At 42.5% G+C, this 13,392-nt stretch overlaps 1 long non-coding RNA gene across 2 annotated transcripts in view; it reads left to right on the top strand.

Annotated features, from left to right (window-relative positions):
- Window positions 1-13,392, top strand: part of LOC106505399 (uncharacterized) — a 122,026-nt gene continuing 108,634 nt past the window's right edge. For both annotated transcript variants that reach the window (XR_014820896.1, XR_014820895.1), the window contains exons 1-2: window positions 1-191; window positions 8,954-9,112. This is a non-coding gene — a long non-coding RNA (uncharacterized LOC106505399). The remainder of the gene's footprint in view (window positions 192-8,953; window positions 9,113-13,392) is intronic.

Here is a 13,392-nt window from a genome sequence, read left to right on the forward strand (position 1 = left end):
ATCTTGGATGGAGCGTCGGTTTGAGCGTCGCGCTCCGCGGTTGCTTGTGCACGCGGCCCGCACAGCTGAGGTGACCGTGCAGCCCTTTGCACCAGGAATTCCAGTCTGCAGGGCCCGGTGCGAGGCCTCTGCCTGAGGCACCTCACAAGAAAGTGAAACTAGACTAAAATGCAAGGAAAAGGAAAAAAAAGGTTAGACTTGATGTTGCTACTCGGATTCTATGTTTATTTCCCAAGAATTGTTCGGGAGCTTTGCTGGTGAAGGTGTGAACACACCTTGTTTGGAGGATGGCACAGGTACCTCCTAGAGAGGCAGTAATAACGTCCAAGGCCATTGTATTTTGGAGGGCAGCTTTTCTCACTAGAGACAGGGCAGCGTTCTGTCAAGACGGGCTTCGTCGGCTCTCATGTGAGCCTTGCTGGGCGGGTTGAGAAAGGGCTTCCAGGGACGAAGACGGCAGCCAGTGAGCATCCCAGGAGGAACAGACGCTCCCCTGCCCTTGAGGGACGGGAGGTGGGAGCTTTAGGAACCTGGTGGCACATGCCACACATGCCGCCTGGGGGAGGCAGCCCTGTCAGCTGTGGGGATGGGCAAGGGGCAGGATACGCCAGAAGGGGATGTGTTCAAAGGTGCATGTTCCGTTCCAGGTGCAGTGCGTGTCCCCAGGCCCCCGCCTGCAGCAGGACAGTGGGATCCCTGGGGGGACCGAATGTGTCCCCTCACCCCGGGGTGTGAAGTAATCCACCATCCCAGTGGGACACTCTATGGCAAAGTCCAGTAGAAAACAGCTTTCCCAGGTGTGAGGGGACTTGGTGTTCTCAGCAGCACAGCACACGGATCCACAGTGAGAGCCAAGGCAGTGGCTGTCTTCCATGACTTCCATACCTTTACAGTGTTGGATGTCTTGGCAGGGGTCCCCAGTATGGCATATGGGGCAACAGGCCCTACTGGTTGATCATTTAAATGTATTAAAGCCTGGGAAAGTACCTAAGTCCACCCAGCCAGGGTAGCTTTACCTGTGAGTAATTTAATCTGGGAATTTACTATTCCACTCTCCCTCTCTACCAGTGTTATTTCTCGTGGGTGCTGAGGGAAAGAACCCTCCAGTGTCATGTTCTTTTGTCCAGTCTTGCATGGCATGACCTTTGAAAGGTAATCCCCAAGCACCATTTGATGAAGGTATCTGTACATGGTACTCGCCTTCTTTAATTCCCTTGATGGGATAGCCTGGTTTGCACAATGACAGGGGAAAGCTTGGATTAGGCCAGGTGCAGTGTCTATATAAACCAAGGCATATTTAGAACCTTCACTCAGAGGGAGGGGGTTGGTATAGTTAGTTTACCCATCCCTCGCTGGTTGGAGATTCCCAGTGGATGACCCCAGACTCTTGGCAATTGCCTTGGGCACTTCTTTAAAACACAGAGGGCATGCTGTTACTGCGTTAACCAGGTCACTATATTTCAAGGGCATCAAAGAGAATTTCTTCCATTCTTTCTCTGCAGCCACATTTGTAGGGCATTTGGAGGGTCTACAGGGCTTCATAGCACTTGCATTTCTAGAGGTAGTGAGCTGACAGGCAGAGGGCTCCTTTGCTGCAAATGGGCCGCTTAGAGTCGGATTTGTGGGATTTTGAACCATGGCGAGGTGGGTCCCTGGAACAAATTTTCAATTCACCCCTTGATAGGAAGAAAATTTCTGACCATGATGTGCTATTCCTTGTGAGAGCTTCTCCCAGAAGGAGTGTCGTGTACCTTGTTAAGAGTTGGTTTTGCCCCCTCCCAGAAGGCAGTCCTAGGGAGTTTCAGTCTCCACCATTGTGCGCACCCCTACCTTCCAAAGTTACGCACATCTTACTGAAATGGTAGCCTGACTTGGGAGACACCCAGAGTTTTCATCTGCTTTACTGGTCTTCTTGCTTTCTCAAAGGCAGCTTGCTGCTCTGATCCCCAGTCCCACATCTGCCTTTTCTTTATCAAATGATATGAGGGATGGAGGCACTGTGTCAGGTGGGGAATAAAAAGTCCTCCAAACCCCCTGAATCCTGCAAAGGCTTGCAACTCTTTCACTTTCGTAGGGGTTGAACAGGCTTGCATCTAGTCAATCACAGCTTCTGAGACAACAGTTGTCTTACCCAACCGAACAACTCCCCAAAATTTTAGGAGAGTGCATGGACCTTGAATTTTCCATGGGTTCAATACCCGTTCTCTCCCTTGTCTGCAAAGTGTCCTGAGTGGATGCACCTCTTAGCGTGTTAACATATCATCAGTGTAATGGGCCTCTTTTACTGATGTGGGAAAGAACAGAGACAGATCTCAGGTGAACATCCCATCACATATGATGGGGCTGTGCAGGTAGCCTTAGGGAAATACATGAAAAATCCATTGTTACCCCCACCATGTGAAGACAAACTGATCTTAATTATCAGAAGCCTATACTTGTCAGAGTCTTTTTCTTGAATTTCCTTGAAGATGAAGCATTTTTGTTGGAACACTTTTACAAAAGCTTTGGAATAAAACAATAACTGTCTGTAAATGACAGAAGACTCTAAAATGGCCATAGTTAAAGATCAGATGAGAGTTCACCCTAATGCAGTTGACAAGGGAATTTTGTTGTTACTGTGACATCCTTACTAAAATAATAATTTGAATTATTATTGATAACATTACAGGAGGACATATCTGATATTTAGGAATTTCACATAGATGTAACATAAAGTTTGGCACCAATTCTTATTTGACAATGCTTCCCATGTAATTTAATACATCAAAGAAGCCTAATGAGTTTACTATTTCTCTTTTATAAGGAGAGAGAACAAATCTTTTGGGGTGTTCCAGGAACCCTCTGGAAAATTCCAAAGTTAGTTCAAGGTAAAAAATATTTATTTTAGAATTTGATTTTGGAGAAGTTTATCAAAAATATCAAGAGATTTGAAACAACACTTGATTAAATAGAGTCATAGGTCACTGTGAAATAATACTTAGTTATCTATCTGACCAAAAGGACAATTAATGACTTAGAAGGCAAATACAGAAAATTACATACTTGTGGAAAAAACTTAGCTTTTTTAATAGAGAAGACTCAAATGTTCTTAAATCAAAGATCTGATAAAGACAACATAAAGCACAAGAAATTATTTTAATAAAACAGTATCTTTGTTTTCTAACCAGGTTACTTAAAAGAGAAAACATTCACAACCATATCAAGAATAGATCAATATTTCAAGAAAACTTTATCCTGGTGGATAAAAGAAAATTAAATTTTAGTTTTACATAAGTACACTATGGATATTAAGTTTTTTTCTTGGGAGGTCCCATTGTGGTGCAATGGGTTAAGAACCTGGCTAGTATCCATGACGATGTGGGTTTGATCGCTGGCCTTACTCAGTGGGTTGAGGACCCAGTATTGCTATGAGCTGTGGTGTAGGTCACAGACACAGCTTGGATCTGGCTTTGTTGTGGCTGTGGTGTAGGCTGGCAATTTGACCCCTAGCCCCAGAACCAACATATGCCACAGGTGCAGCCCTGAAAAAAAAAAATTTTAGGTCAATTAAATAGACCTCTTTTAAAAATTAATTTCTTTAAAAAATTTAATTGAAGTATAGTTGGTTTACAATGTTGTATTTAAAAATTAATTTTGATGTCCTCTAGAGGTGGAAAAATATCACGTATACATGACATGCATTTGTGGACATACATAAACAAACATACACACATGCACACAGAAACCTATAGCTTTCTTTCCAAAATTTTAGCCATAAATCAGGTGCAACCATACAAAACTCATTAGTTTATAGAAAGCGGTTGAATACAAGTCACTCAAATGGCTGAAGAAAGAATCCAAATTTTCCCTTAGGCGTTTTGGGGCATATTTCTCTATTATCAGAAGTCTAGGGTAATTACAATTTACAAATCTCCTGTGCATTAGGACTCAGACAGCATTGGGTGCTTCGTCTGTTTCAGAGCCAGTTACCTCCACATCCTCTCCCTACCTCTCTTCACTTTCTCAGAGTTTCAACCTCTTCACATCTCCGTCAAGCTTTGTCACAAGTGCTTGGACCTCAGTCTGTGGCGGCTGTGTCCTGGCTTTGCAAAAAGGTACGCTAGGCTCCCTAACTTACCATCCTCTCTCCTACCTTGTCTGCAAACCCCCAAAGCTAGCAGAGTAGTGAACAAGTGCACATTCTTCTCTAAACGCTTTTCTTCCATCTAACTCCAGCTCTAGTTGGGCATCAGTGACCCCCCAAATGCCCCACAGCAGAGGCCAGCCCACTGCACAACCATTTCTTTCCCCCACTTTGCCACAATGCGCTATGTGCAGTTCCCCAGACAAGCGCATTAGACCAGCTGACGTTTGGGGGACGTCTCCATAGTCAAGTGGCAGTCCACCAGCCTCAATGCCTCTTCCCACTTAGGAGGCAATGGCCATCTCAGGATTTCCCCCACAGGGACCTCTTTCCCAAGCCCACTTTTTTGATCTCCTGGCTGGCTTGTCAATTGTTAGTTTGTAACTGAACCCCACACTCAAAAGGCAAGGAAGGGCCTAAGAAAGAGGCAGCACTCCAGATTGGTAGGTGGCAGGCTTACATATAAGGCTTATCTTGGGCACTGGAGGAGGAAGAGGTCTCCACACCTGCCTGCTAGAATCTTAGAAGCTTGTATAGATGCATTAATGGGGTTTAGCCACGTACACCATCCAGATGGTTCCAACAACACAATGCATCTTTAAGGCTGCATCTTTGAAAACAGCCCCCACTGTGGAACTGTGGGAAGAGTGTATTGTATTCTCCAAGGATGGGGGCAGGAAGGCAGGGCCTCTGATTGCCCTGGTCCAGCACATGGATTAACCTGCAGTCACATCCTCTTGATGAGCTTCTCCCAACAGATACTCATATTTTACCTAAAGAAATTGGGATCCAAGGACAGCTTTTATTCATCTGGGAGCATACCAGAGTTTTTGTCAAATAGTTTTGAAAATAAATAGGTACGAAAGAGAATGTCTTGTATCATTTCCATAATTCTATCCTCAGGAGATGAGAGTGTATATAAGGAGTTCTCTTGCAGTGCAGCGGGTTAAGGTTTCAGTGTTGTCACTGCAGTGGCTCAGGTCACTGCTGTGGCACAGGTTCAGTCCCTGACCCCGGAAACCTCCACATGCCTCAGGGCTGACCAACAACAACAACAAAAAAGAGACTGTTAGTGGCCTTTCTGTTTGTAGTTTTGTGCTGTTCCTTTCTTTTCTGGGAGAAATTTCTGATCTAAAATGACAAAGAATTTGTGGATTATCAAGCTGGTTTTTAACCAAAGGAAATTTGTTTTTTTTTGAGTTGTGTTTGTTTATATGTGTGTATTTTCAATTTAGAATATACACTCAGTGTGATTCCCCAGTGCACATGGTAAAGACTGTGTTTCTGAAAGCCTATAAATGTGGGAGGCAGTTGAAAATGGAAAGAGGGCTCTTGCCTCCTTTAATGAAGAGAGAGGGATTATGTATCATATTGGGAGAGACCAGGTACAGCCAGTTCTATGAATTTAATTATCATTTCTTAGAAAGGCCTAAGGACCTCAAGAATATACTCTGATCCCAAACATCCATATATCTTTTTATGACAGATGAGTCAACTTGCTTCAGCAATCACTAGTTTCTATAGACAATAATTGCATAGATAATGTGGGAGATGAACAAATGTATGTGATTATGAGTTTAAGTTATGTGGCCTGAAGACTGACTTCCTAGTTGATGCTGGTCTGGGTTGGAGACGTTAGGGTAACAATTTCTTCTTCCATGATTTCAAAAAAGCCCTCCCCTCTCATCCTTTCTCACAGTTTCTAATTGGTCTGATTAGCCCATGGGAAAAGTCATATGATTCTGTGTTCTGTGGCTTCGCCAAACTGCTGAGTCACTTCCAAGAACTCTCAAGTGACTGTAGGAGTTACCAAAAGCAGAGGGAAAAAAAAAGGATATTAGTCCTATACCCGTCCAAGTGTGGCGAAAGGACATGGGCTTAGAATCAGAAAGTCCTAGGTTCAAATTTAAGCTCTTCTATTTAATGCGTAATGTTAGCCAAGTGACTCATTGTCTTTGAACTTCAAGTTTCTCATCTATAAAAATGGAAGAAAATAAAACTGTGCTCTTACACTAGTTGTGAGAATTAAATGAGATAAGATATAATCAGCTAGTCATCAAGAAATAGTTACTGAGCACTGCCGTGCGCCCCTCATTTATTGCAATAACTTTATAGCTGCTGACTTAATGGAATTCTTAACTGTACTCCAGGCACTGAACTAAGTAGGTGACATGCACTCTTTTCCTGAATCTTTGAAACAACCCCTTGTATTATCCTCTCGTTACAGGTGAAGAAACAAAGCCATCTAGAGGTTAGGAAATCTGCCCAAGGTTATCAGTTCTGCAGCTAGGAATTCTGATAACAGAATCCAGGGTTTTCCAGTGTCTTGAACTCTTCTAATTTTGTAACTTTCCCTACCGAAGAGTGTGTGATAATTAATAAGTGATTCATAAGTATTTACTGCTTCTTCTGAAGAAAGTCTCTTTTTCTATTTTTTTAAAAAAATTAATCTTATTGACAGTTTATCCTATTGCTATTTTCCCTTTAAGTGTAGAGAAGTATTAATAGAGGAAAGGAATTCATAACCTTCCCCCTCCGCTAGGAAGAACAGTTAGCCACAGCCAGGTTGCAGCCCTCTCTGTGTGCATGTCCCCAGTAGCTTTTCAAAAGCTGTACTTAGAAAGCTGGTGTCTCACATATTCAGTTATTCTAGGAAATATGGTCCCCTGTATACTGTGTTTTTACCAGCAATGGCAGTGCTTACGATGGCTCGTGTCCCAGGTACTTCAATTAGTGATTTGCCTTATATATGTATGTATGTATGTGTATATATATATATATATATATATATATATATATGAGCCAGATGGCAAAATGTTTGTTGCTTCAGCACATAAAGGAAATCCAGTGTATTTTGCTGTCCCCTTGTGGCCATCTTAAATTTCTCTCTTTCAAGTGACAAAAATTTTGCAGTTAAAACTCTTCTCTTCAGAGGACCAAGGATGCATTCTTTGTATCGCTGTCATCAATGTAAAAAAAAAAAAAGTATACACAGCACATTTTAATTGAGCTATAACTGATACAGTGATGACTGAATGCCCAGCTGACTTTGAAAGGGATCTTTTGATTGAAACTTCCACAGTGTTGGAGTTCCCATTGTGGCTCAGTGGTTAACAAATCCGACTAGGAACCATGAGGTTGCGGGTTCGATCCCTGGCCTCACTCAGTGGCTTAAGGATCGGGCTTTGCCGTGAGCTGGGGTGTAGATCACAGATGTGGCTCGGATCCTGAGTTGCTGTGGCTCTGGCGTAGGCTGGTGGCTGCAGCTCTGATTCAACCCCTAGCCTGGGAACCTCCATATGCCGCTGGTGCGGCCCTAGAAAAGGCAAAAAGACGAAAACAAAGGAAAAAAAGAAACTTCCACAATGTAGAGTTAACTTCTTTTTTTCTAGAATTTTGTGTTGGAGCTTGATCATTTGCCATTTTATGAACATAAGCAACATGTTATATTGAAAGGGACAGGATGAGAATTATGAACTTATCATTGTGTGATCTGCTTCTATGAAAATGTTAAGTAATTTCAATATTTAAAGTAGAGAGAGCGGGCACAAGAAAGAAGCTATGAGTTATAGTTTGCTCATCAGTGCTAGAGAATAGCTAGAGAGATCCACCATTACTGAGAGATTGATAAAGGGAAAAACAGAGTGATGAAACACTGCTAAATATGTGGACTAATCCAAACATGTCTGAACACTTTAAGAGGAAGATTTTTATTGGGTATTTTAAAATGAAGTGGTTAGTTAAACATTTATCAACTCTTGCCTACAATTTTTAATGCTTATTCCTCTTCTCAGAATCCCCAAAACATACCCTAACATTAAAAGTCTTTTTTTTTTCTCCCAGAATCATCAAACACATTAAAAACAAATATTTTAAGAACTCCCTAATATACTGTGAAATACCAGTAATCAAACATTGAAAATGATTTTCTGCTCTTTGGTGGATTTTTCTTTTGTCAAAATTTACTCTCTTTTAGAGTTCTTGCTGTGGCACAGCGAATTAAGGATCCAGTGCTGCCCCAGCTGTGATGTAGGTCACAGCTACAGCTTGGATTCAGTCCCTGGCCTGCAAACTTTCATATGCCACAGGCGTGCCCCACCCCACCCCTGAAAAAAAATTTACTCTCTTTCACTCCAACTTATATTAAAAGTGGGGAACATTTTTAAGTTTGGGGATAAATTGCCTTTGGATCAGCAAAAATATTATAAGGTATTTTATAAGCCCTGTGTACATATACAAGTGCATAGAGAGACCTTGTTTTACTCTGTGGAAAAGTTAACAGATATTTGGATGGTAGTTCCCTGGTGGCCTAGCAGGTTAAGAATCTGGCATTGTCATGCTGTGGCCTCGGGTCACTGCTGTGGCTCAGATTTGATTCCTGGCCCACGAAGTTCCCCATGCCATAGGCGCAGCTGGAAAATAAAAAAGAGAGAAAGATTTTGGGATGTTAATGGATTAAAATCATTTTGTTATCTGATCTTGATATGAGACCAGTCACATTACTAAAATTTTAGATAAATATTGGAATGTCTATGAAAATGGCATTTTTTTCAGATAGGAGTAAAATAACAGATTTTATTTTATTTTTTTGGTTATGAAGTTTTACTGCTATGGCTCCTCTCAGAAAAATGTGTTTACATTCCATGCATACAATTTTGTGATATTTTAGGAGATTTTTACTTAATTTTTTAAAATTAGAGTTGATTTACAACATTGTACCAGTTTCTGCTGTACAGCAAAGTGACCCAGTCATACATGTATATATATGTGTGTGTATATATACATTCTTTTTCTCATACAGTTTTGCATTTTATTTTGCCATGTTCACAGCCCTTTTGAAACCACCCATGGGTCCCAAAGCACTCCTGGCAGCCTGATCTGACCCTATCCAGAGCTGTCCATTCAGCACCAACGAGGCCCGCCCCGCAAGTCGATGGAAAGAACACAAGTCCCACCCAGGATGAGGAAGAGAGGGGATGTCAGTTACTGGTAAGTAATCAAAGGGATGCACAAAGCGAAGTGTCCGGAGCGTGATTCATTGATTGGTATAATCTGAATTTCATGCAGCGCTTTTTAAGGTGGTCTCATTTCCCTGTTCATAGGTCCATGAACATCCTGCATATCAATTTTATTTTATAGATATTAGTCCTGGCCATGCTGCTGATGCACCCCTACAAACCTTTTTTTTTTTTTTTTTAAGCATGACTACACCCTCTGTGAATCACTTAAATCAGGAATCGTACCAAAGATAATTTTACAATTTGAAATAGTCACTGTTAGTTCTCTAATGAAAAATACATTGAGGTGGCTATTGCATGTCCTATAAACTCGATAATTTCTTGCCCCAAAAGACAGGATTCTTTGAAAGGAAAAAAAAAAAAAAAAGTTTGCTGAATTCGCCGAATTCTTGCCCAGGGTTAGGATCATCTACTACCCGATAGAAGGCTAACCATTGACCTTTGAAATACACTGGGAAGAAGCACTGCTTTTGTGTTGTTTCCTGTTTGCAAATCAGACAGGTGTTTCTAAACCACCTTGAAGCTGTAGCATACAATATTAACTTCCCCTTTCAATCTTTGCTCACATCCAGAGGATAACTCAGAACCTCCCTGTGTGCGCTCTTATGAGGGAAATGGAAATTCATCTAACAGGCCCATGTGTATTATACATCTTAAAATATTTCCATCTGCTTCTGAAGTTTCCATAGGAGAATGCCAAAAGTCTTTCACAGATTAACAAGAGGTAAATGGGGAGTTTCAGTGGATCTTTTCCCAACCACATCTTCCCACCTCTCCCTGCCTGTCCACCCCACAGACACCTAGTAAATGCTTGCTATCATTTAGCTCGGAAGGAGCTTTCTATTCACATGCAAAAGATATTAACTTTACATTTTCCATAACTTACTCTGACCACAGGAGACATTCATTCACTTCGTGTCAGACTATATATGACATAGAAGATTTTTTTCTGTATTCATCAGGACAGGATTGTGTATTTGGGAAGGCTGAGCTCTACTCCCACCCTCCCTTATCCCAGATCTTTCAACCTGATGTTAGAAAATGGCCTCACTGTAACAGTTTAAAGGAGCAAAAGGGGTATTTTTCCAGCCGTGAAGCATGACTGCATTTCTGAATGATGATAGAATTTATCTCTGACATGGCTCTCAAAGAATGAACTTCTTTCTCTCCTTTGAATCTGGGAATAAAAGTAGTTTATGTGTTCTACGGCCACGGGTTTCAACAAGTGGGCCTGGCTTTTCACATTCCATCTGAATGGCCTGGACAAAGTGCCTACTAACAAACCCCAGAGGGTGAACCCTCTTGCGAGGCAGTGGCCTCCCTCCCAGACATAGCTTAAGGAGATCCTGAAAGCGAAGAACAGTGATCTGAGATCTCTTCCTCCCAAACACCTTAACCTGCACTTTCCACATGGTGGATGTGGGATCATTCATCCCCTCCAAGCCAGGAAATAGAAATTTCTGCCCGTGCTGCAAGCCCGAGATGATGGGCTCTGGTTCCCAGTCCCTCTTACCCTCGTGTTCCTGGTTGGATGCACTGATCCTTTTTACCTTAAGGTTCAGGTGCAGCCTGCCAGTCTAAAGAGCAGGAAAACCAGGTGGGTAGCCTCTTTTGCCGTTGGCATCTCTGCACCCCTTCTCACAGGGGAATTGGTTATAGCCCTACTCCCAAACCTGCAGGTCCTGCCATGGTGACTGCTGAGTTACAGGTTGCCTCTCCCTGACCCTCAGCCCCATAGAGTCTGCTTCACTACAATCCTTATAAGGGATCAGACACACAGGGACGAGTTCAGTTCACCTGGGCTGCCTACTATTCTCTGTCCACCGGTCTAGATTTCTGCCAGCATTCCCTTTCCTCAGCAGTGACTAGGATCCAAACCTCTAGTCTGCCTGACGCCACTCTAATGAAACAAAGCGCCACCTTAAAGCTGGTCCAGCTGCTGAAATCCTGGTGATCTGCCCCCATGCCCACTGGTGTTATACCTGCGCACCTGCCTCCCCTCGTCCCATCCCTTTGCAGAGCCCCTGCGGTTTGACTGGCTAGGCCAGTCCTGGATCTTCGAGAATTTGGCCTGCAACTCTTTCCTCTACCTGCTCTGGATCACACAGGGCACCAAGGTCCTAGTTTACCTTACCCAGCTCTCCCAGATTGGCGCATTTAAAACACTGGTTTCCTTGGTAAAATGGGAAGACTGAAAAATTACTCTCAGGGTCAAGCAAGTTAAAAAACATTTCCTTTGTTTTAATGCAAATCTAAAAGTTACACAATAGAGATCAGCCCCTCCTGTGGGCTGTCAGATGTCTAGCACCTCCACTTGGCTGTGTCAGTTTGGTCCAGTTACTGAACTTGGAGGGTCTCTGTTGGTTGGTTTGAAACCTCGGGAGCTTCCGAGTGAAATCTGAAACTGGGCTCAAACACAGAGGGTAAGGAGAGCCTGTCGAAAGAGGCAGCCACTCCAGATTGAGAGGTGGCAGGTTTAGGAAGAAGGGAACTTACATAGGAGGCTTCTCTTGGGTGCTGCAAGACCAGATCTCCACACCCACCTGCCAGAACCTTAAACGTGTATTTAGAGACTCTAATGGGGTTCAGTCACGTGTTCAGTCCTGATGGTCTCAACAATGCATTATCCTCTCAAAGCTACATCCTTAAAAATGGCTCCCACTGTGGGACTGTGAGTGGAATGTATATTCCAAGGAAAGGGCACGGGGCAGGATTGTTGAGGAGCTTCTGATTGCGTGGGTCCAGCCAGAGGGTCAACCAGTGGTCGCATCCTCCAATGACTTCATCCAGCACCATTTCTCCACCCGTAAAATGGGAGCACCCATGGTGCATGTCTGCAGATATCTTGTGAGGATTTTTTGAAATAATGCTACGTCATAGTGTTATTGTCGTTTCAGATATGTTTCTTTTTAAAGCAAAAGGTTAAGCTTTCTTACTGAGATTTTCAGTGTATCCAAATTACATAGGGTTATCACATGCTGAAATTTCACCAGGGACCGTCCTCACGCAGCATGATGCTATGATGACTGAAATGTGTGTGGGAACTGCGTCCTCACTTTGCCTGGTTCGCTGGTCACTGACATTAGCCCAGCAAAGCAAGGACTATCTGTGTATGCAAAGCACTGGCCTAGATTCTTTATTTCATATCCGTACAGTCCTCACTTCCCTCTCTGTAATGTTCCTACTGTATTCCCCATTTTTTGCAGAGGGAACTAAGTAAATCTTAAGAATGTTCGTGAAATTTTCCTAGATCCCAAATCCATCAGTCAAACCCAGGTATGGATGGCATCAAAGGCCACATTTTTCCCACTGACATATGCTTGGTGCTTTCTCTGAGAATAAAGTAGAATAACAATGTATATACAGATGGCCGACAAGCACATGAAAAGATGCTCGGCATCAGTAATTATTAGAGAAATTCCAGTCAAAACTACAATGAGGTATTACTCAAACTGGTCAGAATGGCCATCATCAAAAAGTCTACAAATAATAAAGGCCAGAGAGGGTGTGGAGAAAAGGAAACCCTCCTGTGCTATTAGTGGAGCTGTAAATTGGTGCAGTCACTATGGAGAACAGTATGGATATTCCTTTAAAAACTAAAAATAGAGTTACTACAGGATCCCGCAGTCCCACTTCTGGGCAATTATCCAGAGAAAACTCTAATTCCAAAAGATACATGCAGAGTTCTCTGGTGGCTCAGTGGGTTAAGGATCCGGCGTTTTCATTGCTGTGGCTTGGATCACTCTTGTGGTGTGGATTCAGTCTCTAACCCAGGAGCTTCCATGTGCTGCAGGAATGGCCAAAAAAAAAGGATACATGCACCCCAGTGTTCATAGCATTACTGTTTACACTAGCCAAGACATTGAAGCAACCTAAGTGTCCATCGACAGATGAATGGATCAAGAAAGTGTGGTAGATGTATTCAGTGGAGTATTATTCAGCCATAAAAAGGAATGCAATAATGTCACTTGCAGCAACACAGACAGACTTGGAGATTATCATACTAAATGAAGTAAGTCAGACAGAAAAAGGCAAATATCAGATGATATAGCTTATATGTAGAATCTAAAAAAAATGATAACAAAAATGAAATTATTTACAAAACAGAAATAGACTCACAGACCTACAAAACAAACTTAAGGTAATCCAAGGGGGAAAAGGAAGTAAGGGATAAATTAGGAGTTTGGAATTAACATATACACACTGCTATATATAAAACAGATTAACAACAAGGACCTACTGTATAGCAGA

Source organism: Sus scrofa, chromosome 12, assembly GCF_054392235.1.
Source record: "Sus scrofa isolate SSC_HxYL_T2T_F1_AM1 chromosome 12, Sscrofa_HxYL_maternal_Yorkshire_Landrace_v2.0, whole genome shotgun sequence".
Lineage (NCBI taxonomy): Eukaryota > Metazoa > Chordata > Mammalia > Artiodactyla > Suidae > Sus > Sus scrofa.